This window comes from Drosophila sechellia, unplaced genomic scaffold, assembly GCF_004382195.2.
Source record: "Drosophila sechellia strain sech25 unplaced genomic scaffold, ASM438219v1 U_212, whole genome shotgun sequence".
NCBI classification, from domain to species: domain Eukaryota; kingdom Metazoa; phylum Arthropoda; class Insecta; order Diptera; family Drosophilidae; genus Drosophila; species Drosophila sechellia.
In genome coordinates, this window is record NW_022611153.1 from 1 (window position 1) to 27,294 (window position 27,294).

The following is a 27,294-nucleotide window of genomic DNA, read 5'->3' on the forward strand; positions in this document are numbered from 1 at the left end:
AAATTGATGACGAGTGTTTGGCAACTTGATACAATTCTTTAAAGTCTTTATATCAAAAATTATATGATAAGGACAATATCATATGCGTCACTAAATTGATGACGAGGTGTTTGGCAACTTGACACAATCATTAAAGTCTTTTATTAATTATATGAAGGGACAATATCATATGCGTCACTAAATTGATGACGAGGTGTTTGGCAACTTGATACAATTCTTTAAAGTCTTTATATCAAAAATTATATGATAGGGACAATATCATATGCGTCACTAAATTGATGACGAGGTGTTTGGCAACTTGACACAATCATTAAAGTCTTTATATTAATTATATGATAGGGACAATATCATATGCGTCACTAAATTGATGACGAGGTGTTTGGCAACTTGAACAATTCATTAAAGTCTTATATTAAAATTATATGATAGGGACAATTCATATGCGTCACTAAATTGATGACGAGGTGTTTGGCAACTTGATACAATTCTTTAAAGTCTTTATATTCAAAATTATATGATAGGACAATATCATATGCGTCACTAAATTGATGACGAGGTGTTTGGCAACTTGACACAATTCATTAAAGTCTTTATATTAATTATATGATAGGGACAATATCATATGCGTCACTAAATTGATGACGAGGTGTTTGGCACTTGAACACATCCATTAAAGTCTTTATATTAATTATATGATAGGGACAATACATATGCGTCACTAAATTGATGACGAGGTGTTTGGCAACTTGAATCAATTCTTTAAAGTCTTTATATCAAAAATTATATGATAAGGACAATATCATATGCGTCACTAAATTGATGACGAGGTGTTTGGCAACTTGACACAATTCATTAAAGTCCTTTATATTAATTATATGATAGGGACAATACATATGCGTCACTAAATTGATGACGAGGTGTTTGGCAATTGATACAATTCTTTAAAGTCTTTATATCAAAAATTTATGATAGGGACAATATCATATGCGTCACTAAATTGATGACGAGGTGTTTGGCAACTTGACACAATCATTAAAGTCTTTATATTAATTATATGATAGGGACAATATCATATGCGTCACTAAATTGATGACGAGGTGTTTGGCACTTGACAAATCATTAAAGTCTTTATATTAATTATATGATAGGACAATATCATATGCGTACTAATTGATGACGAGTGTTTGGCTACAGGAAAAATCATTTATTATCGATCATAAGCAAAGGATAAGCTTCAGTGGATCGCAGTATGGCAGCTGCTCAACCACTTACAACACCTTGCCTGTTACAAAAGTCGTTTACAATTGATTCTAGGCTTTGTCATTGTATTAAATAATGCTTTTATATGTAACTAGCGCGGCATCAGGTGATCGAAGATCTCCTAATTTACTATGTTACAAATTACATTGGCATCACATCCTTGTCGTTTATAAAATAAATTATAAACTTTAAATGGTTTAGAAGCCATACAATGCAAATTGCCCCTTATTTATCATTGCAGTCCAGCACGGATACGACCTTAGAGGCGTTCAGGCATAATCCAACGGACGTAGCGTCATACCACTGTTCGCTCGAACAAGTATTGTGCCTTGGTCGTACCTGCGGTTCCTCTCGTACTACGCAGGAATGCTGTCGCAACAACGTTTTGTCATTAGTAGGGTAAAACTAACCTGTCTCACGACGGTCTAAACCCAGCTCACGTTCCCTTGCATGGGTGAACAATCCAACGCTTGGTGAATTTTGCTTCACAATGATAGGAAGAGCCGACATCGAAGGATCAAAAAGCGACGTCGCTATGAACGCTTGGCCGCCACAAGCCAGTTATCCCTATGGTAACTTTTCTGACACCTCTTGTTAAAAACTCTTTAAACCAAAAGGATCGATAGGCCGAGCTTTTGCTGTCCCTGTGTGTACTGAACACCGAGATCAAGTCAGCATTTGCCCTTTTGCTCTATGTGTGGTTTCTGTCCGCACTGAGCTGGCCTTGGGACACCTCCGTTATTATTTGAGAGATGTACCGCCCCAGTCAAACTCCCTACCTGGCAATGTCCTTGAATTGGATCATACCTGAGTAATTGGAGTTATACCAAATTTTCAAATCAAAAATACATAAATGCATCGTTTTATTAAAGAATTTGTTTGCGATTATATAACAAACTCGTGATACTTTGATCAAGAAGCTTGCATCAAAACCCAATACCATAAGATATAATAAATATATCCGTATAATGGCTAGGAAATGATACACGTTCCATTTAATCAAGTAAGTAAGGAAACAATAAGAGTAGTGGTATTTCATTGACGATACCAAACCGAGGTCTAATATCTCCACTTATTCTACACCTCTTATGTCTCCTTACACTGCAGATTAGAGTCAAGCTCAAAAGGGTCTTCTTTCCCCGCTAATTATTCCAAGCCCGTTCCCTTGGCTGTGGTTTCGCTAGATAGTAGATAGGGACAGTGACTTTCGGGACCTCTCCGAACTTGTTTTAACGTGGCGTGTTCACACTGAAGGGATTACAACCACCGACCCTGAACACCCACAAGTGGTGCATGTATCAACATGGTGCATGAGTCTGGATACGCAGACAAACGTCCCGGACTGGAAGCTATAGCTATGTACATAGCGACCCCCCGGTAGCATTCGAGTACTTGCTTGCCGGGCAAGCACTCCCCCTTGCTGAGGAGCGAGATCTACCTAAAATCTCTACTGATCTCTGGGTCACAGCACCCGAGTTTTGCGCAACTAGCACCGTAACTCAAACGTCGAACACGAAGGCTCTACCGCGATATGGGTATCAACCACAGCCACCACGATACTCCCACCAGGGGGCACCTCAATGTGCTGTCTTGGAGCAGCACAACCCGTGGTACCGAAGAGAGGCTCGGTGGGCTCCTCCTTTTGCTCCGACAAGCATGGTTAGAGGAACCAGTCGCTATATTAGTCGCCTCTTACGACAAGCAATAGCGGGCTGTGGAAGTATTCTCGCCCGCTAACCACACGGCGAAGTTTTGGGCTAAATACCCCTCCTCCTACGGAACACCTCGTCCGCAAACGCTGCAGCCGTTGAATCCTCTGCTGATCTTCCAGGATTCTATTGAAGGTCCAGTTTTCGCCAAGGCGCTGCACTCCAAGTCCATCGAGGTTTCGCAATCTGCATATAGAGGACAAGCGCACAATATGTGCATCCAGTCCTCATATGGATCACCACAAGCGCAAGCAGTGGTATCGCTGAGGGCTCTCCCTTGCAAAATGCGTTAAACGACCCGTGACCTGTCAGCAGGAAGACGTCCTCATGGAATCAAAGCTTGGATCTCGTAGGCGAGAGTGACGTATGGGATGAACTTGTGCGTCACCGTCCTGGTTCGCTGTCGTCATCCCATCTGTTTTGCCATTCTGCGCAAGCACTCCTCTAGGCGAGTCTTCCTCTGCTTCCAGCTTAGACACGTAGTGTCCTCGCCGTATAGCCAGTCGTTCTCCTCCAGCGGGTATCCCACGCTTCCAGCTTGTACTTGACCGCTAAAAAACCTTAAGCCAGCCCCGCCCAAAAAAGTCCAATTAGGCGGGGGAAAGTAGCCTTTGTTTCCGCTCCGGCCAAGTGGCTAAAAACCCCCCCTGCCCGCCCAGTGGGGCCCACTGTGGACACTGTTAGCGGCCATACCGAAAGGGCATCCAAGCAGGATCGCCTCTGGCAGGAAGGCTAAGTCGTCTCCCAGGGCGGTACCTGTTCTGGCGGTAGTCATGACCATACCGGGGCACCCAAACAGCACACAAGGTTGGGCCATGAGTCCGTCATATATGGTGCCTGGGCTCCGAGGGATCCTGGAGAATGCCGCCGTGCCAGTCGGCTGCGGAATAGCACCACAAGCGCAGTCGCCAAGTTGCGTGCCACGGGAGGGTCGGGCGCAGGATTAGCCTGGGGGGCTAGGTCTCCGGGCGGCTCGGGGGTGCTCATGGGGGCCAAACAGCACCAAGGTGCATGAGTCGTATATGGTCGCTGGTCGAGACTGAAGCCCAGTGGCTCGAAGCACACGCGCAATGCTCCAACGATCGGTCATCCGCTGGCGAAGCGAAGCTATGTGCGTGAGGAATTTCATTCCTTCACTGACCGTGATGCAAGGTACGACAGCTACGCACATACGGAAGGTTCGCTCCAGCAAACCTCACCGTAGGCGCACGTCTCAAGGCACTTTCAGCAGCATTATTACCGTCTTGCTGGTCGAGACGGTAACGCCAACTTCCGCTCCCCACGCTTCTACGATGGACATCAGCTCTGCACCTTTTTCCTCTAGCTCAGCTCGGGAATTTCCCTCGACGAGAAGCAGCAAGTCATCCGCGTATGCACTCAGCTGGCAATACGGCTGGAGACGCTGAAGCAGTACATCCATCAGTATGTCCCAGATAAATGGGCCACTGATTGACCCCTGCGGGCAGCCTCTAGTTACCGGTCATCCACAGTACCGGAACTGCTTCGGATACTGTCTTCGGCCGGAAAAAGCTCTGCCACAAGCCCATCTCCGGCATCCAAGTCGGCTAGTCGGCGGAGTGCAGCACTCCATTCGACGTTGTCGAATGCTCCTTTGAAGTCCACGAATGTGCCGAGCACGTATTGCGCCGGGTGGCACAACACTGCTCTTCACGTGCCTCCAAGCATCCTCCACACATCGTCCTTGGCGAAATCCAATTGCCATCTGCAGCCTTCGGAAGAACTTCTCTCACACGATTCACCATGATGGCCTCGAGCACTTACAAAAGACTGGTAGCAAGCATATTCCTCTATATGAGGAGGGCTCACATTTGTCCTATCTGGCCTTTGAGCAGCGAGACAACTCGTGGGCACTTCCACTCAGCGGGAAAGTATCCTAATCGGATGCATCGGGAAACACGATGCCAAGGTGCTCGGGTATGGCGCGCCAGACTGCTTGCAGATAGTGCCATTAATGCCGTCCAGCGGGAGAGCGCCTGCTCTTCAACCGGGCAACACATGCCATCACCTCGAATACTTCGAGGGCGTGGGACTTCCTCCGCGATGGCAGTCGGTGCTTCGGACTCCGCAACTGGGAAGAAATTGCGGAGGAGCACTCGTGCACAGTCACCAATGTGATCATCTCGCCATTCACGCGGAGGCACCCAATCTCCGTGCACTTCCTGCGGCCTCGGCAAATCTTATAGACGCGCCCCATGGGTCGTCGGCATGATCTCCCACGAAGCGTTTCCACTCATCCATTTTCGCCTCCAAATGAGCTTCTTGTAGTTGGCTGAGGCCGCTCAGGTCGACAATACACGCTCTATTGCGGATCATCATCATGACGCCTTCCATTTTGAAGTAGGCGACGAAGTCTCCGGACTTCGCGCCTTGCATCACAGAGGTCGGCAGTCCACCAACGTGCTCTCTGCTGGGCAATCGGATGGACTTTCTTCCCAGCGAATATCACATACATTATGTACTAATACTGCGCAGGGTCGAAACTTGTGGTCCAACGGCGACTCTGAGAAGTTTTCCGGAAGTTCGGCTGCTCTACTCACCATTTCTCTTGAACAATCGCAACGTGCATTGGAGAAGTTCCAGGACGGCACAGGAGCTATGCTCTCAACTGCGCGCGCGGTAGTTGGTTCGGCCACAACAGTATGATGTTGTGGTCACTCAATTCCACTCGTCCACTCTCCACTCATATGTGGCCCACATAGATGCTGCGTCATTGACGATTGTCACGTGATATCGCTTGTAGCTCTGTAATTATCGAACGTGTACACCTCTGTTGACTGGTTTAGGGCGGGGACTCTTGCTCCAGCATCCACTCTGACAGCAGCTCACCCGTCTGTAGTTAGCTTGCCCTCGGCATGACGAGAGAGTTTGCTAAGCCACATGGGGACACTGCATCGCGTCGAGGCCCAGGATTGCGGGGGTTCTGCTGGCCTGCAGCAGGACCGATCCATGTACGGATGTACGGTTCAGAGGTGCATCATACTGGCAGTATGCGGCGCAAAGGAAGATTGAGCCAAAACTCCCTTTCACGACCAGACATACGCCATAATCTGTGGTGAGGGTCTCCACTGGCATACAGATGGCTTCCTGGTGATCCACTAGGATGGCTGCTTCCCTCGCGATCGATGAAAATTCTCATTCCTTCAGGAGCAATCCATTCGTCCCGCGAGATACGGCTCCTGCACCAGCGCGAACATAGACTCGATCTCCTGAGTCGGACTCCGAGCTCGATGGTCGAGCTCGGCCTCGGCCACAGTTCGCTTGGATGAAGCTAAACATTAGTGTCTAGCTTGCACCTCGCCAGCAACGCCCCGTATATCGGGCAAACGCTCGAGAGCATGTAATGCCGAGGGTTGCCCTCTGTGGCGGCAGTTCGGCAGTCCACGGGTTTTGGCACTTTGCCGCAGTGTGGCCTTGTTGCCCGCACTGGCGACAGACACTATCCTTCTGCCGGCATTCGCTGACCTTGTGGTCGAAACCCACACATCTGTGGCAGGCGTATGTGCGGACCTGTGACCGGCATCGGAATGAGAACCACTTGATGTAGACACGACCTACATCAAGCTTCGCCATCGCCCGGTCGTCAACCTCCAGCGTCACATTTACTGTGGCGCCGTCAGCTACCGACACGCCTTGGTCACCAGGTGCACTGACTTCTTAAACTGGGCCAGATTCATTTCGCTGTCGAAGTTGTTTTCGTGGAGCTCCTTCATAACTCCTCAGGGCCGATAGCTGTGTCGACGTCATATACGACGACCTTCGGCTTCTCGGCCGCATTCCGTGCACATTTAGGCCACCTCGGCGAATCTTTTTGAAGCGACCACCTTCTGCAGCTCTCCACCGAAGGAGTGCGAATGATCGCACACACCTCGACGGAGCTCACGGACCTCGTGTACTCTGACTCCGAGAGAGGGTGCAACCATCGTTCGCACTTTTCCGCTATGTCTTTCCCCGATAGCGCAGGTCGTCGCACTTCACACCGCTGACCACGTTCGCGGACCTTGGTAGTCCGGGGGCAGCGATGGGTGCAACCTGCTGCATCTGGGGAGCATTGGCGGCCGTATTTTTCAACAGATTCAACGACGGCGGCGGCGGTGGCGGCATAGCAAGCCGCGTCTCCAGCTTCCGCACGGAGCATTAGCGCCAACACCAGCTCATCGTAGCGGCTGATAGATATGAGAGCTCTTCCGTGTCCACTTCCCTAGTCTGCGGAAGCTGCTTCTCACCATGCGCTGTGTGGCGACAGCTCTGCCATCATGGCTGCTTGCCCAGCACGGGCGGCAGCGGTGGCGGCAGTGGCAGTGGTGGCAACAATTTTAGCAGCAGTGAAAACGGCGGAGGCAGCAGTGTGGTCGGCAGCAGGGGCAGCAGTAGGATCAGCAGCGGTGGCAGCAGCGTGGGGGGGGGCAGCATCAATGGCAGCGTTCTCCGTAGCCGCCGGGCGTCTCCAGCGACGAAAACGGCTCTCCAGTACCCAACGGGTTCTGGCACTCCCATTCGATGCCAGGGCAACCAATTTCGCCTGCGTTGGCGCCGAGCTCTTAGATGCAGATGGCTTCTGCGCCTGCCTCGTCTGGACTTCATCGAGGCACTACTTCCGCTCAAGGCACTCGCGCTGCTGTCGCTCTCCATCGGCATAAATACGATGGTGGCTCCACTACCGTCGACGCCAGCAACCGTATGCTCGTTTACTCGCTGACAAAAGGTAGTTGCTCTGGAACTCGAGCTCCACCTATCGGTAGAGTCTGGTAGCACTAAACTCTCCCTAGACACAAACTTAGCAGTGACTCCACCAATAAGCTTTGTGACAGCTGATCAAAAAGCTTACTCGAAAAACTTACTCGTAAGTTCGCCTTCAGCACGTGCTAAGTGGAAAATTCCCAACAATTAATTGTTAATTACTTCCAAACGCTTGTTTATAAACACGAAATTAGCACACGATTTCGCGGAGCACTAATTCACCGATTTTATTACTTTCCAAACACGGAAAACCAAGTTCTTCGCAATCTGTACACGAGCGCAACGAAAACACGTCGTCGTTAATCCATTCATGCGCGTCACTAATTAGATGAGAGGCATTTGGCTACCTTAAGAGAGTCATAGTTATCCCGCGTTGACCCGCGCTTACTTGAATTTCTTCACTTTGACATTCAGAGCACTGGGCAGAAATCACATTGTGTCAACACCGCTAGGGCCATCACAATGCTTTGTTTTAATTAGACAGTCGATTCCCAAGTCCGTGCCAGTTCTGATTGATTGTTAATTGATAATCGTTATAATTGATAAGATAATTGGTTTAACCAAATAGTATTCTTAAAATTTTAGCAAGAAAGTTCACAATTGGCTACGTAACTAACTATCCGGGGAACAAGTAACTAACATAAATGCTAGAAACTCTATTTACCCAGAAGAGCACATAAACCATGTTATTGTTTCCCATCAAGCCCGACTATCTCAATCTTCAGAGCCAATCTTATCCGAAGTTACGGATCTAATTTGCCGACTTCCCTTACCTACATTATTCTATCGACTAGAGACTCTTCACCTTGGAGACCAGCTGCGGATATTGGTAGGCTGTTGAGAAGTTTGCGTGTCCCACCATAAATTTTCAAGGTCGAGGAGAAATATCGACACAACAGTATATGTATGCTCTTCTAGCCATCTACCATATCTCTCTGCGAAAGACTTCCATGGTAGTACGGCTATAAAACAGAAAAGAAACTCTTCCGATATCTCTCGACGGCTTCTTTATGGTCGTTCCTGTTGCCAGGATGAGCACGAGGCCCATATTTAATAACAACGGATACTCAACAGGTTACGGAATTGGAACCGTATTCCCTTTCGTTCAAAATTATTCAGTGTATTATATTCGCTTTGTTTATATAGTTAGGCATTTTTGTTTTACTTGAAAATTTTCGGCTTTCGCCTTGAACTTAGGACCGACTAACTCGTGATCAACCACTGTTCACACGAAACCCTTCTCCACTTCAGTCCTCCAAGGTCTCATTCGATTATTTGCTACTACCACAAGATTGTACCAATGGCAGCTCCATGCAGGCTTAGCCAAACACTTCTACGCATACCATTGTACCTTCCTACTCACTAAAGTTTCAAAATTTATATCACAAGTAATATAAATCATCTACTTTAGCGGTAATGTATAGGTATACAACTTAAGCGCCATCCATTTTAAGGGCTAGTTGCTTCGGCAGGTGAGTTGTTACACACTCCTTAGCGGATTTCGACTTCCATGATCACGTCCTGCTGTTTTAAGCAACCAACGCCTTTCATGGTATCTGCATGAGTTGTTAATTTGGGCACGTAACATTACGTTTGGTTCATCCACAGCGCCAGTTCTGCTTACCAAAAGTGGCCACTGGGCACTTATATCATAACCTTGAACTTCATATCAAGAAGTTAAGGTTCTTACCCATTTAAAGTTTGAGAATAGGTTAAGATCGTTCGACCTAAGGCTCTAATCATTCGCTTACCAGATAAGATTATTTTATATAATATTAAAATGCACCAGCTATCCTGAGGGAAACTTCGGAAGGAACAGCTACTAGATGGTTCGATTGGTCTTTCGCCCTATATCAATTCTGACAATCGATTTGCACGTCAGAACTGTTTCGGTCTTCCATCAGGGTTTCCCCTGACTTCAACCTGATCAAGTATAGTTCACATCTTTCGGGTCACAGCATATATGCTCAAGGTACGTTCCAGTTAGAGGCATAAATAATATAAATATACATTATACATAACTATATAGAACGCCCGGGATTGTGTTAATTAGCTATAAATAGCTAAAAAACTAATCCCATTATTAGTCAAGTTAATTACGCTATTAGGTTTACATCCAATAACTTGCACATATGTTAGACTCCTTGGTCCGTGTTTCAAGACGGGTCCGAAGGTATCCTGAATCTTTCGCATTGTTAATCATACAAGAGCATATATAAACACAAAATCAATGATAATTATGCCATTATATATTCGAAAATTAACGCTCTGTAATAATATAATCTATCAGCACTTTATCAAATTAATAACATTTATTCTGTGTTAAAATGCAAGCAATTTAATTGGAATAAACTATAAGTTATATTTTATGATAAATTTGGGATATGCTAATAGATTACAATGTCCTTATATGGAAAAAATGCACATTATTCTTAATAATATTATTTAAATATTACAATTTTAATGATGAATTTTCCATAAGGATATTCAGGTTCATCGGCTTAACCTCTAAGCAGTTTCACGTACTGTTTAACTCTCTATTCAGAGTTCTTTTCAACTTTCCTCAGGTACTTGTTTACTATCGGTCTCATGGTTATATTTAGTTTAGATGGAGTTTACCACCACTTAGTGCTGCACTATCAAGCAACACGACTCTTTGGAAACATCATCTAGCAATCATTAACGTTATACGGGCCTGGCACCCTCTATGGGTAAATGGCTCATTTAAGAAGGACTTAAATCATTAATTTTCATACTAGAATATTGACGCTCCATACACTGCATCTCACATTTGCCATATAGACAAAGTGATTAGTGCTGAACTGTTTTCTTTTCGCTCGCCGCTACTAAGAAAATCCTTGTTAGTTTCTTTTCCTCCCTAATTAATATGCTTAAATTCAGGGGGTAGTCCATATGAGTTGAGGTTGTATATATAATATATTTTGCCATAAATTCTTTATATATAAATGATAAAACAATCAATTAAATTCGTTATAAATAGTTCAATAGTTCTTGTAAGCAAAGTCATTTTTATCCATTTAACGAACCAACGAAGAATAATACAAAACCAAGATTTTTCTTTTCCGAATCATTAATAAGAGACAATTCTAGATGAAAAATATTTCAATTTTTTATGCTAGACATTTCTCAGTATTATTTGATTGAAAAAGAAATATTTCTCTTCGTTTTTCACATTCAATGTGAGATAATGTTTTTCATTTCTTTTTTAATATTATGAATAAAATCATTATTTAATCCAATAATATACCATATGCTTATAAAAATTTATAAACAACTTAATTAGCATAGTCTTACAACCTCAACCATATGTAGTCCAAGCAGCACTATAAAATTAATTAAAGTACATAACAGCATGGACTGCGATATGCGTTCAAAATGTCGATGTTCATGTGTCTGCAGTTCACACGATGACGCACAGTTTTGCTGCGTTCTTCATCGACCCATGAGCCGAGTGATCCACGCTTAGAGTTTTATAATTCAATTTTATATAATGTCAATATTGTTTTTATTGAAAGAATTAAAAATACACCATTTTACTGGCATATATCAATTCCTTCAATAAATTTATTTTTATACCTAAAATAAATGTTGCGAATGTCTTAGTTTCATATAAGCATTATGTATCATAATAATCTGGTTATGGTTTGCTATTTTGGGTGACACATACTGCAAAATTTATATAAAACATTAACCTGATGGATGACAGGTACAAACATTGTATATTTTAGGTTGTTGCATTAGCCAACGTATGCTCATAACATAGATGAACAATACATATTCGCAACGCGTGTATATTATGGTCCATATACACACACACTTATTTTGATTACACACATTCAAATTATTTTTATTTTAATTCGACTTCTACTTTCGAATTTAGTTTAGTTTCTTCGATTTCCATTTTCGAGAATTTGTTTTTATAGGAAACGCCGTTGTTGTAGTAAGTACTGCCACAAATACGCACAGCAACATTAATAATGTTAAAGTCTTTTTATGAGGTTGCCAAGCCCCACATATAAAATAAAGCATCTTCATTTTATTTTGACTTTAACTTTTGATTCCGTGGAATCATTTTGTAATATTTTTATTTGGTAAATTGTATTTATTTGTATTATAAAAATATTTATTAACGATAAGGATATACAATAATGATCCTTCCGCAGGTTCACCTACGGAAACCTTGTTACGACTTTTACTTCCTCTAAATAATCAAGTTCGGTCACTTTTGCGAAACAACGTAACACGCAGGCGTCACAGTGATCACGTCCGGAGACCTCACTAAATAATTCAATCGGTAGTAGCGACGGGCGGTGTGTACAAAGGGCAGGAGTAATCAATGCGAGTTAATGACTCACACTTACTGGGAATTCCAAGTTCATGTGAACAGTTTCAGTTCACAATCCAAGCATGAAAGTGGTTCAGCGGTTTACCCGGACTCTCGGTCTAGGAAATACACGTTGATACTTTCATTGTAGCGCGCGTGCAGCCAGGACATCTAAGGGCATCACAGACTGTTATTGCTCAATCTCATTATTGCTAGACGCAATTTGTCCATTTAAGAAGCTAGTGTCCTTATAATGGGACAAACAACAGGTACGGCTCCACTTACATAAACACATTCAAACACAATAAACATTTTACTGCCACCATGAATGAAGGCTACATAAGCTTCAGCACATAATCCTGAAGATATCTATTTAATATATTTGAGTCTCGTTCGTTATCGGAATTAACCAGACAAATCACTCCACGAACTAAGAACGGCCATGCACCACCACCCATAGATTCGAGAAAGAGCTATCAATCTGTCTTACACACTTATGTTCGGACCTGGTAAGTTTTCCCGTGTTGAGTCAAATTAAGCCGCAGGCTCCATCCTGGTGGTGCCCTTCCGTCAATTCCTTTAAGTTTCAGCTTTGCAACCATACTTCCCCGGAGCCCAAAAGCTTTGGTTTCCCGGGAAGCGACTGAGAGAGCCATAAAAGTAGCTACACCAATTGCTAGCTGGCATCGTTTATGGTTAGAACTAGGGCGGTATCTGATCGCCTTCGAACCTCTAACTTTCGTTCTTGATTAATGAAAAACATTTTGGCAAATGCTTTCGCTTAAGTTAGTCTTACGACGGTCCAAGAATTTCACCTCTCGCGTCGTAATACTAATGCCCCAAACTGCTTCTATTAATCATTACCTCTTGATCTGAAAACCAATGAAAGCAGAACAGAGGTCTTATTCATTATCCCATGCACAGAATATTCAGGCATTTGAAGCCTGCTTAAGCACTCTAATTTGTTCAAAGTAATAGTACGGCCACAATACACTCGTTTAAGAGCACTAGTGCAGGTTTTTAAATAGGAGGAACATATGAAAAATACAAGTATTTAATCACATATAAGAACTCCACGGTAATACGCTTACATACATAAAGGTATAGTACTAACCACAATTGTAAGTTGTACTACCCGTATGAAGCACAAGTTCAACTACGAACGTTTTAACCGCAACAACTTTAATATACGCTATTGGAGCTGGAATTACCGCGGCTGCTGGCACCAGACTTGCCCTCCAATTGGTCCTTGTTAAAGGATTTAAAGTGTACTCATTCCAATTACAGGGCTCGGATATGAGTCCTGTATTGTTATTTTTCGTCACTACCTCCCGAGCTGGGAGTGGGTAATTTACGCGCCTGCTGCTTCCTTAGATGTGGTAGCCGTTTCTCAGGCTCCCTCTCCGGAATCGAACCCTGATTCCCCGTTACCCGTTGCAACCATGGTAGTCCTAGATACTACCATCAAAAGTTGATAGGGCAGACATTTGAAAGATCTGTCGTCGGTACAAGACCATACGATCTGCATGTTATCTAGAGTTCAACCAATATAACGATCTTGCGATCGCTTGGTTTTAGCCTAATAAAAGCACATGTCCATAAGGTTCATGTTTTAATTGCATGTATTAGCTCTAGAATTACACAGTTATCCAGTAACTGTTAACGATCTAAGGAACCATAATGATATAATGAGCCTTTTGCGGTTTCACTTTTAATTCGTGTGTACTTAGACATGCATGGCTTAATCTTTGAGACAAGCATATAACTACTGGCAGGATCAACCAGAATAATGTTTTTCCTTCATATTCCATTCATATTTTTTGAATCGAAATAAGCAATATAATAGATATATAGATTTTTCACTTTATATAATTCATGATTTTTATTATATTGAATAAAATTCAATATTTCGCCTTTGGGTAAAATTTTAAATATATAAATATAAGTAAAAAATCTATTCGATTACGGCATTTTTATATAGCATTCGTAATCCATATTTTCATTTTTAATTTATACTTGTTTTACCAATATAACAAGAATTTCATATAATTATTGTAATATATATGTTTCTATAATTTTATCTTTTTATATATACATATTTCATTATAAAATATATTTTATTTCCAACATACATAATTATTGTATCCACACATGTACAATTTTTGTTAACCAATATAAATATTAAGTTAATCATTTGCATTTTGAAGATAAATTTAAAATTTATCTCTTTTCATATATCTCTCTGGTAATATATAACATAAAACCAAGCGCATATGATAATATTTCACATTTAATATATAATTTTATATTTCTTTCATAAGAATCCATATTTGTATTATACCGTAACGATATAATAATCCAACTATACGGCAGGTAATAAATTAATATTTGCCTGCCTCCAAAAATTAACGATAATATATGGAAACGATTTGTTATTCTATATATAATAGAAACTTGACTTTTGTTTCAACGATATTATCTAAAAAGCGTATATTCCTATTATCCGCGGAGCCAAGTCCGTGTTCTATAGAACTGAGAAACAAATTTGTACGGATAATAATATACTTTATTTTATGTAACAATATAAACATAATCCGAAATAAATATTTCGAATAATGCGGGAGGTCGGCAACCACTGCTACCTATAGTAGTTTTTGAACCCGCTGTCTCAAAGCGGGTATTTTCAATTCCGTTTGCCACCCAACATACGGTCTATTCTCTTATATATTAAGAGATTATAGGAACATTTCATTTTTTTTCCATTATTCATATATAATATGATTATTTTTTTTTTATACATATAATAAATATTAATTTTTATATGTTTATTATTTAATTTACTCATATAATTGCCAAATTCATATGAATACATAAGTTTTGAACAATATGAGAGGTCGGCAACCACTGCCTACCTATAGTAGTTTTTGAACCTCTGTCGTAATTCCGGTCGTTTACACTACTATACCTCTCACTATAATGGCTTTTCTCTATAATACTAAGAGAATATGGGAATATTCAGCATTTTTCCCATATACATATAATAATTAACATTTTCATATGTATATTATTTAATTTAATCATATAATTGCCAAATATATGAATACATAAGTTTTGAACAATATGAGAGGTCGGCAAACCACTGCCTACTATAGTAGTTTTTGAACCCTCTGTCGTAATTCCGGTCGTTTACACTACTATACCCTCTCACTATAATGGATTTTCTCTATAATACTAAGAGAATGTGGGAATATTTCAGCATTTTTTCCCTATACATATAATAATTAATCATTTTCATATGTATATTATTTAATTTACTCATACAATTGCCAAAATCATATGAATACATAAGTTTTGAACAATATGAGAGGTCGGCAACCACTGCTACCTATAGTAGTTTTTGAACCCTCTGTCGTAATTCCGGTCGTTTACACTACTATACCTCTCACTTAAATGGCTTTTCTCTATAATACTAAGAGAATATGGGAATATCTCAGCATTTTTTCCCATATACATATAATAATTAACCATTTTCATATGTATATTATTTAATTTAATCATATAATTGCCAAAATCATATGAATACATAAGTTTTGAACATATGAGAGGTCGGCAACCACTGCCTACCTATAGTAGTTTTTGAACCCTCTGTCGTAATTCCGGTCGTTTACACTACTATACCTCTCACTATAATGGATTTTCTCTATAATACTAAGAGAATGTGGGAATATTCAGCATTTTTCCCTTATACATATAATAATTAATCATTTTCATATGTATATTATTTAATTTACTCATACAATTGCCAAAATCATATGAATACATAAGTTTTGAACAATATGAGAGGTGGCAACCACTGCCTACTATAGTAGTTTTTGAACCCTCTGTCGTAATTCCGGTCGTTTACACTACTATACCTCTTCACTTAAAATGGCTTTTTCTCTATAATACTAAGAGAATATGGGAATATCTCTGCATTTTTTTCCCGATATACATATAATAATTAACCATTTTCATATGTATATTATTAATTTATCATAAATTGCAAAATCATATGAATACATAAGTTTTGAACATATGAGAGGTCGGCAACACTGCCTACCTATAGTAGTTTTTGAACCCTCTGTCGTAATCGGTCTTTACACACTATTACCTCACTTAATGGTTTTCTCTATATATAAGAGAAGTGGGAATTTGCATTTTTTCCTTATACATATATAATTAATCATTTTCATAATGTTTATATTTTTTAATTTACTCATATAATTGCCTATATAATACATAAGTTTGAACAATAATCAGAGTCGAACATCCTACTATAGTAGTTTTGAACTCGGTCGTAATTCCGGTGTTTACACTACTATAATCTCACTAATGTTTTCTATAATACGAGAATGGGAATATTTCATCATTTTTTCCCTTATACATATAATAATTAATCATTTTCATATGTATATTATTTAATTTACTCGTATAATTGTCAAAATCATTGAAAATAAGTTATGAACAATATGAGAGGTCGGCGCAACCATATATAGTAGTTGATGACGAGGTGTTTGCAACTTGAACACAATTCATTAAAAGCTTTTTATAATATTGAATTATAATAGGGAAATACATATGCGTCATAAATTGATGACGAGTGTTTGGCAACTTGATCAATTCTTTAAAGTCTTTATATCAAAAATTATATGATAGGGACAATATCATATGCGTCACTAAATTGATGACGAAGGTGTTTGGCAACTTGATTCAATCTTTAAAGTCTTTATATATAAAATTATATGATAAGGACAATATCATATGCGTCATAAATTATAGATTTGGCAACTTGAACAATTATTAAAAGTTATTTAATATATGATATTGGGACAATATCTCTATAAATTGATACTTTTGGCACTGATAAAATTATTTATCTTTATATAAATTAATTTTATATTTATTATAGGGACAATATCATATGCGTCACTAAATTGATGACGAGGTGTTTGGCAACTTGAACAATTCTTAAAGTCTTATATAATTATATGATAGAAAATATATGCGTCACTAAATGATGAGAGGTGGGCAACTTGATCAATCTTTAAAGTCTTTATATCAAAAATTATATGATAAGGACAATATCATATCGTCACTAAATTGATGACGAGTGTTGGCAACTTGACACAATTCAAAAGTCTGTATAATTATATATAGGACAAATATATGCGTCACTAATTGATGAGAGGTGTTTGCAATTAAAATCTTAATCAAAATTATATGATAGGGACAATATCATATGCGTCACTAAATTGATGACGAGGTGTTTGGCAACTTGACACAATTCATTAAAGTCTTTATATTAATTATATGATAGGGACAATATCATATGCGTCACTAAATTGATGACGAGGTTTGGCAACTTGACACAATCATTAAAGTCTTTATATTAATTATATGATAGGGACAATATCATATGCGTCACTAAATTGATGACGAGGTGTTTGGCTACAGGAAAAAATCATTTATTTATCGAATCATCAAGCAAAGGATAAGCTTCAGTGGATCGCAGTATGGCAGCTGCTCAACCACTTACAACACCTTGCCTGTTACAAAAGTCGTTTACAATTGATTCTAGGCTTTGTCATTGTATTAAATAATGCTTTTATATGTAACTAGCGCGGCATCAGGTGATCGAAGATCCTCCTAATTTACTATGTTACAAATTACATTGGCATCACATCCATTGTCGTTTATAAAATAAATTATAAACTTTAAATGGTTTAGAAGCCATACAATGCAAATTGCCCCTTATTTATCATTGCAGTCCAGCACGGATACGACCTTAGAGGCGTTCAGGCATAATCCAACGGACGTAGCGTCATACCACTGTTCGCTCGAACAAGTATTGTGCCATTGGTCCGTACCTGCGGTTCCTCTCGTACTACGCAGGAATGCTGTCGCAACAACGTTTTGTCATTAGTAGGGTAAAACTAACCTGTCTCACGACGGTCTAAACCCAGCTCACGTTCCCTTGCATGGGTGAACAATCCAACGCTTGGTGAATTTTGCTTCACAATGATAGGAAGAGCCGACATCGAAGGATCAAAAAGCGACGTCGCTATGAACGCTTGGCCGCCACAAGCCAGTTATCCCTATGGTAACTTTTCTGACACCTCTTGTTAAAAACTCTTTAAACCAAAAGGATCGATAGGCCGAGCTTTTGCTGTCCCTGTGTGTACTGAACACCGAGATCAAGTCAGCATTTGCCCTTTTGCTCTATGTGTGGTTTCTGTCCGCACTGAGCTGGCCTTGGGACACCTCCGTTATTATTTGAGAGATGTACCGCCCCAGTCAAACTCCCTACCTGGCAATGTCCTTGAATTGGATCATACCTGAGTAATTGGAGTTATACCAAATTTTCAAATCAAAAATACATAAATGCATCGTTTTATTAAAGAATTTGTTTGCGATTATATAACAAACTCGTGATACTTTGATCAAGAAGCTTGCATCAAAACCCAATACCATAAGATATAATAAATATATCCGTATAATGGCTAGGAAATGATACACGTTCCATTTAATCAAGTAAGTAAGGAAACAATAAGAGTAGTGGTATTTCATTGACGATACCAAACCGAGGTCTAATATCTCCCACTTATTCTACACCTCTTATGTCTCCTTACACTGCCAGATTAGAGTCAAGCTCAAAAGGGTCTTCTTTCCCCGCTAATTATTCCAAGCCCGTTCCCTTGGCTGTGGTTTCGCTAGATAGTAGATAGGGACAGTGACTTTCGGACCTCTCCGAACTTGTTTTACGTGGCGTGTTCCACACTGAAGGGATTACAACCACGACACCCTGAACACCCACAAGTGGTGCATGTATCAACATGGTGCATGAGTCTGGATACGCCAGACAAACGTCCCGGACTGGAAGCTATAGCTATGTACATAGCGACCACCCCGGTAGCAATTCGAGTACTTGCTTGCCGGGCAAGCACTCCCCCTTGCTGAGGAGCGAGATCTACCTAAAATCTCTACTGATCTCTGGGTCACAGCACCCGAGTTTTGCGCAACTAGCACCGTAACTCAAACGTCGAACACGAAGGCTCTACCCGCGATATGGGTATCAACCACAGCCACCACGATACTCCCACCAGGGGGCCTACCTCAATGTGCTGTCTTGGAGCAGCACAACCCGTGGTACCGAAAGAGAGGCTCGGTGGGCCTCCTCCTTTTGCTCCGACAAGCATGGTTAGAGGAACCAGTCGCTATATTAGTCGCCTCTTACGACAAGCAATAGCGGGCTGTGGAAGTATTCTCGCCCGCTAACCACACGGCGAAGTTTTGGGCTAAATACCCCTCCTCCTACGGAACACCTCGTCCGCAAACGCTGCCAGCCGTTGAATCCTCTGCTGATCTTCCAGGATTCTATTGAAGGTCCAGTTTTCGCCAAGGCGCTGCACTCCAAGTCCATCGAGGTTTCGCAAATCTGCATATAGAGGACAAGCGCACAATATGTGCATCCAGTCCTCATATGGATCACCACAAGCGCAAGCAGTGGTATCGCTGAGGGCTCTCCCTTGCAAAAATGCGTTAAACGACCCGTGACCTGTCAGCAGGAAAGACGTCCTCATCGAGAATCCAAAGCTTGGATCTCGATAGGCGAGAGTGACGTATGGGATGAACTTGTGCGTCACCCGTCCTGGTTCGCTGTCGTCATCCCATCTGTTTTGCCAATTCTGCAGCAAGCACTCCTCTAGGCGAGTCTTCCTCTGCTTCCAGCTTAGACACGTAGTGTCCTCGCCGTATAGCCAGTCGTTCTCCTCCAGCGGGTATCCACGCTTCAGCTTGTACTTGACCGCTAAAAACTTAGCAGCCAAGTCAAGCGGGGGAGCTCCGCCAAGTACCTGCAGTGCCACTGTGGACACTGTTCGGCATACCGAAAGGCATCCAAGCAGGATTAGCCTCTGGCAGGAGGCTAGTCGTCTCCGGGCGGCTACCTGTTCGGCGGTGTCATACCATACCGGGGCACCAAACAGCACACAAGGTGCCATGAGTCCGTCATATATGGTCCGCCTGGCTCGAGGACTGAAGCCCCAGTCGGCTCGAAGCACACGCGCCAATGCTCCAACGACTCCGGTCATCCGCTGGCGAAGCGAAGCTATGTGCGTGAGGAATTTCATTCCTTCACTGACCGTGATGCCAAGGTACCGACAGCTACGCACATACGGAAGGTTCGCTCCAGCAAACCTCACCGTAGGCGCACGTCTCAAGGCACCTTTCAGCAGCATTATTACCGTCTTGCTGGTCGAGACGGTAACGCCAACTTCCGCTCCCCACGCTTCTACGATGGACATCAGCTCTGCACCTTTTTCCTCTAGCTCAGCTCGGGAATTTCCCTCGACGAGAAGCAGCAAGTCATCCGCGTATGCACTCAGCTGGCAATACGGCTGGAGACGCTGAAGCAGTACATCCATCAGTATGTCCCAGATAAATGGGCCACTGATTGACCCCTGCGGGCAGCCTCTAGTTACCGGTACATCCACAGTACCGGAACTGCTTCGGATCACTGCTCTTCGGCCGGAGAAAAAGCTCTGCCACAAGCCCATCTCCCGGCATCCCAAGTCGGCTAGTCGGCGGAGTGCAGCACTCCATTCGACGTTGTCGAATGCTCCTTTGAAGTCCACGAATGTGCCGAGCACGTATTGCGCCGGGCTGGCACAAACACTGCTCTTCACGTGCCTCCAAGCATCCTCCACACATCGTCCTTGGCGAAATCCAAATTGCCATCTGCAGCCTTCCGGAAGAACTTCTCTCACACGATTCACCATGATGGCCTCGAGCACCTTACCAAAGACTGGTAGCAAGCATATTCCTCTATATGAGGAGGGCTCACATTTGTCCTTATCTGGCCCTTTGAGCAGCGAGACAACTCGTGGGCACTTCCACTCAGCGGGAAAGTATCCTAATCGGATGCATCGGGAAAACAACGATGCAAGGTGCTCGGGTATGGCGCGCCAGACTGCCTTGCAGATAGTGCCATTAATGCCGTCCAAGCCGGGAGAGCGCCTGCTCTTCAACCGGGCAACACATGCATCAACCTCGAATACTTCGAGGGCCGGTGGGACTTCCTCCGCGATGGCAGTCGGTGCTTCGGACTCCGCAACTGGGAAGAAATTGCGGAGGAGCACTCGTGCACAGTCACCCCAATCGGTGATCATCTCGCCATTCACGCGGAGGCACCCAATCTCCGTGCACTTCCTGCGGCCTCGGCAAATCTTATAGACGCGCCCCCATGGGTCGTCGGCATGATCTCCCACGAAGCGTTTCCACTCATCCATTTTCGCCCTCCAAATGAGCTTCTTGTAGTTGGCTGAGGCCCGCCTCAGGTCGACCAATACACGCTCTATTGCGGCATCATCATCATGACGCCTTCCATTTTGAAGTAGGCGACGAAGTCTCCGGACTTCGCGCCTTGCATCACAGAGGTCGGCAGTCCACCAACGTGCTCTCCTGTTGGGCAATCGGATGGACTTTCTTCCCAGCGCAATATCACATACATTATGTACTATACTGCGCAGGGTCGAAACTTGCTGGTCCAACGGCGACTCTGAGAAGTTTTCCGGAAGTTCGGCTGCTCTACTCACCATTTCCTCCTTGAACAATCGCCAACGTGCATTGGAGAAGTTCCAGGACGGCACAGGAGCTATGCTCTCAACTGCGCGCGCGGTAGTTGGTTCGGCCACAACAGTAATGATGTTGTGGTCACTCAATTCCCACTCGTCCACTCTCCACTCATATGTGGCCCACATAGATGCTGCCTCATTGACGATTGTCACGTCGATATCGCTTGTAGCTCTGTAATTATCGAACGTGTACACCTCTGTTGACTGGTTTAGGGCGGCGACTCTTGCCTCCAGCATCCACTCTGACAGCAGCTCACCCCGTCTGTAGTTAGCTTGCCCCTCGGCATGACGAGAGAGTTTGCTAAGCCACATGGGGGACACTGCATTCGCGTCGAGGCCCAGGATTGCGGGGGTTCTGCTGGCCTGCAGCAGGACCGCATCCATGTACCGGATGTACGGTTCCAGAGGTGCATCATACTGGCAGTATGCGGCGCAAAGGAAGATTGAGCCAAAACTCCCTTTCACGACCAGACATACGCCATAATCTGTGGTGAGGGTCTCCACTGGCATACAGATGGCTTCCTGGTGATCCACTAGGATGGCTGCCTTCCCTCGCCGATCGATGAAAATTCTCATTCCTTCAGGCAGCACATCCATTCCGTCCCCGCCGAGATACGGCTCCTGCACCAGCGCGAACATAGACTCCGATCTCCTGAGTCGGACTCCGAGCTCGATGGTCGCAGCTCGGCCTCGGCCACAGTTCGCTTGGATGAAGCTAAACATTAGTGTCTAGCTTGCACCCTCGCCAGCAACGCCCCGTATATCGGGCAAACGCTCGAGAGCATGTAATGCCCCGAGGGTTGCCCTCTGTGGCGGCAGTTCCGGCAGTCCACCGGGTTTTGGCACTTTGCCGCAGTGTGGCCTTGTTGCCCGCACTGGCGACAGACACTATCCTTCTGCCGGCATTCGCTGACCTTGTGGTCGAAACCCACACATCTGTGGCAGGCGTATGTGCGGACCTGTGACCGGCATCGGAATGAGAACCACTTGATGTAGACACGACCTACATCAAGCTTCGCCATCGCCCGGTCGTCAACCTCCAGCGTCACATTTACTGTGGCGCCGTCAGCTACCGACCACGCCTTGGTCACCAGGTGCACTGACTTCTTAAACTGGGCCAGATTCATTTCGCTGTCGAAGTTGTTTTCGTGGAGCTCCTTCATAAACTCCTCAGGGCCGATAGCTGTGTCGACGTCATATACGACGACCTTCGGCTTCTCGGCCGCATTCCGTGCCACATTTAGGCCAACCTCGGCGAATCTTTTTGAAGCGACCACCTTCTGCAGCTCTCCCACCGAAGGAGTGCGAATGATCGCACCACCACCTCGACGGAGCTCACGGACCTCGTGTACTCTGACTCCGAGAGAGGGTGCAACCATCGTTCGCACCTTTTCCGCTATGTCTTTCCCCGATAGCGCAGGGTCGTCGCACTTCACCACCGCTGACCACGTCTCGCGGACCTTGGTAGTCCGCGGGGCAGCGATGGGTGCAACCTGCTGCATCTGGGGAGCATTGGCGGCCGTATTTTTCAACAGATTCAACGACGGCGGCGGCGGTGGCGGCATAGCAAGCCGCGTCTCCAGCTCTCCGCACCGGAGCATTAGCGCCAACACCAGCTCATCGTAGCGGCTGATAGCATATGAGAGCTCTTCCGTGTCCACTTCTCCTAGTCTGCGGAAGCTGCTTCTCACCATGCGCTGTGTGGCCGACAGCTCTGCCATCATGGCTGCTTGCCCAGCACGGGCGGCAGCGGTGGCGGCAGTGGCAGTGGTGGCAACAATTTTAGCAGCAGTGAAAACGGCGGAGGCAGCAGTGTGGTCGGCAGCAGGGGCAGCAGTAGGATCAGCAGCGGTGGCAGCAGCGTGGGGGGGGGCAGCATCAATGGCAGCGTTCTCCGTAGCCGCCCGGGCGTCCTCCAGCGACGAAAACGGCTCCTCCAGTACCCCAACGGGTTCTGGCACTCCATTCGATGCCAGGGCAACCAATTTCGCCTGCGTTGGCGCCGAGCTCTTAGATGCCAGATGGCTTCTGCGCCTGCCTCGTCTGGACTTCATCGAGGCACTACTTCCGCTCAAGGCACTCGCGCTGCTGTCGCTCTCCATCGGCATAAATACGATGGTGGCTCCACCTACCGTCGACGCCAGCAACCGTATGCTCGTTTACTCGCTGACAAAAGGTAGTTGCTCTGGAACTCGAGCTCCACCTATCGGTAGAGTCTGGTAGCACTAAAACTCTCCCTAGACACAAACCTTAGCAGTGACTCCCACCAATAAGCTTTGTGACAGCTGATCAAAAAGCTTACTCGAAAAACTTACTCGTAAGTTCGCCTTCAGCACGTGCTAAGTGGAAAATTCCCAACAATTAATTGTTAATTACTTCCAAACCGCTTGTTTATAACACACGAAAATTAGCACACGACTTTCGCGGAGCACTAATTCACCGATTTTATTACTTTCCAAACACGGAAAACCAAGTTCTTCGCAATCTGTACACGAGCGCAACGAAAACACGTCCGTCGTTAATCCATTCATGCGCGTCACTAATTAGATGACGAGGCATTTGGCTACCTTAAGAGAGTCATAGTTACTCCCGCCGTTGACCCGCGCTTACTTGAATTTCTTCACTTTGACATTCAGAGCACTGGGCAGAAATCACATTGTGTCAACACCCGCTAGGGCCATCACAATGCTTTGTTTTAATTAGACAGTCGGATTCCCCAAGTCCGTGCCAGTTCTGAATTGATTGTTAATTGATAATCGTTATAATTGATAAGAACTAATTGGTTTAACCCAAATAGTATTCTTAAAAATTTTAGCAAGAAAGTTCCACAATTGGCTACGTAACTAAACTATCCGGGGAACAAGTAACTAACATAAATGCTAGAAACTCTATTTACCCAGAACGAGCACATAAACCATGTTATTGTTTCCCAATCAAGCCCGACTATCTCAATCTTCAGAGCCAATCCTTATCCCGAAGTTACGGATCTAATTTGCCGACTTCCCTTACCTACATTATTCTATCGACTAGAGACTCTTCACCTTGGAGACCAGCTGCGGATATTGGTACGGCCTGTTGAGAAGTTTGCGTGTCCCCACCATAAATTTTCAAGGTCCGAGGAGAAAATATCGACACAACAGTATATGTCATGCTCTTCTAGCCCATCTACCATATCTCTCTGCGAAAGACTTCCATGGTAGTACGGCTATAAAACAGAAAAGAAAACTCTTCCGATATCTCTCGACGGCTTCTTTATGGTCGTTCCTGTTGCCAGGATGAGCACGAGGCCCATATTTAATAACAAACGGATACTCAACAGGTTACGGAATTGGAACCGTATTCCCTTTCGTTCAAAATTATTCAAGTGTATTATATTCGCTTTGTTTATATAGTTAGGCATTTTTGTTTTACTTGAAAATTTTCGGCTTTCGCCTTGAACTTAGGACCGACTAACTCGTGATCAACCACTGTTCACACGAAACCCTTCTCCACTTCAGTCCTCCAAGGTCTCATTCGATTATTTGCTACTACCACCAAGATCTGTACCAATGGCAGCTCCATGCAGGCTTACGCCAAACACTTCTACGCATACCATTGTACCTTCCTACTCACTAAAGTTTCAAAATTTATATCACAAGTAATATAAATCATCTACTTTAGCGGTAATGTATAGGTATACAACTTAAGCGCCATCCATTTTAAGGGCTAGTTGCTTCGGCAGGTGAGTTGTTACACACTCCTTAGCGGATTTCGACTTCCATGATCACCGTCCTGCTGTTTTAAGCAACCAACGCCTTTCATGGTATCTGCATGAGTTGTTAATTTGGGCACCGTAACATTACGTTTGGTTCATCCCACAGCGCCAGTTCTGCTTACCAAAAGTGGCCCACTGGGCACATTATATCATAACCTTGAACTTCATATCAAGAAAGTTAAGGTTCTTACCCATTTAAAGTTTGAGAATAGGTTAAGATCGTTTCGACCCTAAGGCCTCTAATCATTCGCTTTACCAGATAAGATTATTTTATATAATATTAAAATGCACCAGCTATCCTGAGGGAAACTTCGGAAGGAACCAGCTACTAGATGGTTCGATTGGTCTTTCGCCCCTATACTCAATTCTGACAATCGATTTGCACGTCAGAACTGTTTCGGTCTTCCATCAGGGTTTCCCCTGACTTCAACCTGATCAAGTATAGTTCACCATCTTTCGGGTCACAGCATATATGCTCAAGGTACGTTCCAGTTAGAGGCATAAATAATATAAATATACATTATACATAACTATATAGAACGCCCCGGGATTGTGTTAATTAGCTATAAATAGCTAAAAAACTAATCCCATTATTAGTCAAGTTAATTACGCTATTAGGTTTACATCCCAATAACTTGCACATATGTTAGACTCCTTGGTCCGTGTTTCAAGACGGGTCCCGAAGGTATCCTGAATCTTTCGCATTGTTAATCATACAAGAGCATATAATAAACACAAAAATCAATGATAATTATGCCATTATATAATTCCGAAAAATTAACGCTCTGTAATAATATAAATCTATCAGCACTTTATCAAATTAATAACATTTATTCTGTGTTAAAATGCAAGCAATTTAATTGGAATAAACTATAAGTTATATTTTATGATAAATTTGGGATATGCTAATAGATTACAATGTCCTTATATGGAAAAAATGCACATTATTCTTAATAATATTATTTAAATATTACAATTTTAATGATGAATTTTCCATAACGGATATTCAGGTTCATCGGGCTTAACCTCTAAGCAGTTTCACGTACTGTTTAACTCTCTATTCAGAGTTCTTTTCAACTTTCCCTCACGGTACTTGTTTACTATCGGTCTCATGGTTATATTTAGTTTTAGATGGAGTTTACCACCCACTTAGTGCTGCACTATCAAGCAACACGACTCTTTGGAAACATCATCTAGCAATCATTAACGTTATACGGGCCTGGCACCCTCTATGGGTAAATGGCCTCATTTAAGAAGGACTTAAATCATTAATTTCTCATACTAGAATATTGACGCTCCATACACTGCATCTCACATTTGCCATATAGACAAAGTGACTTAGTGCTGAACTGTTTTCTTTTCGCTCGCCGCTACTAAGAAAATCCTTGTTAGTTTCTTTTCCTCCCCTAATTAATATGCTTAAATTCAGGGGGTAGTCCCATATGAGTTGAGGTTGTATATATAACTATATTTTGCCATAAATTCTTTATATATAAATGATAAAACAATCAATTAAATTCGTTATAAATAGTTCCAATAGTTCTTGTAAGCAAAGTCATTTTTATCCATTTAACGAACCAACGAAGAATAATAACAAAACCAAGATTTTTCTTTTTCCGAATCATTAATAAGAGACAATTCTAGATGAAAAATATTTCAATTTTTTATGCTAGACATTTCTCAGTATTATTTGATTGAAAAAGAAAATATTTCTCTTCGTTTTTCACATTCAAATGTGAGATAATGTTTTTCATTTCTTTTTTAATATTATGAATAAAATCATTATTTAATCCAATA

At 43.1% G+C, this 27,294-nt stretch overlaps 2 pseudogenes; both read right to left on the reverse strand.

Annotated features, from left to right (window-relative positions):
• Window positions 1-1,209: 1,209 nt before the first annotated feature.
• On the reverse strand, window positions 1,210-10,654 carry LOC116802751 (annotated as a pseudogene).
• A 6,929-nt stretch (window positions 10,655-17,583) lies between these two features.
• Window positions 17,584-26,953, reverse strand: LOC116802747 (annotated as a pseudogene).
• Window positions 26,954-27,294: the final 341 nt, after the last annotated feature.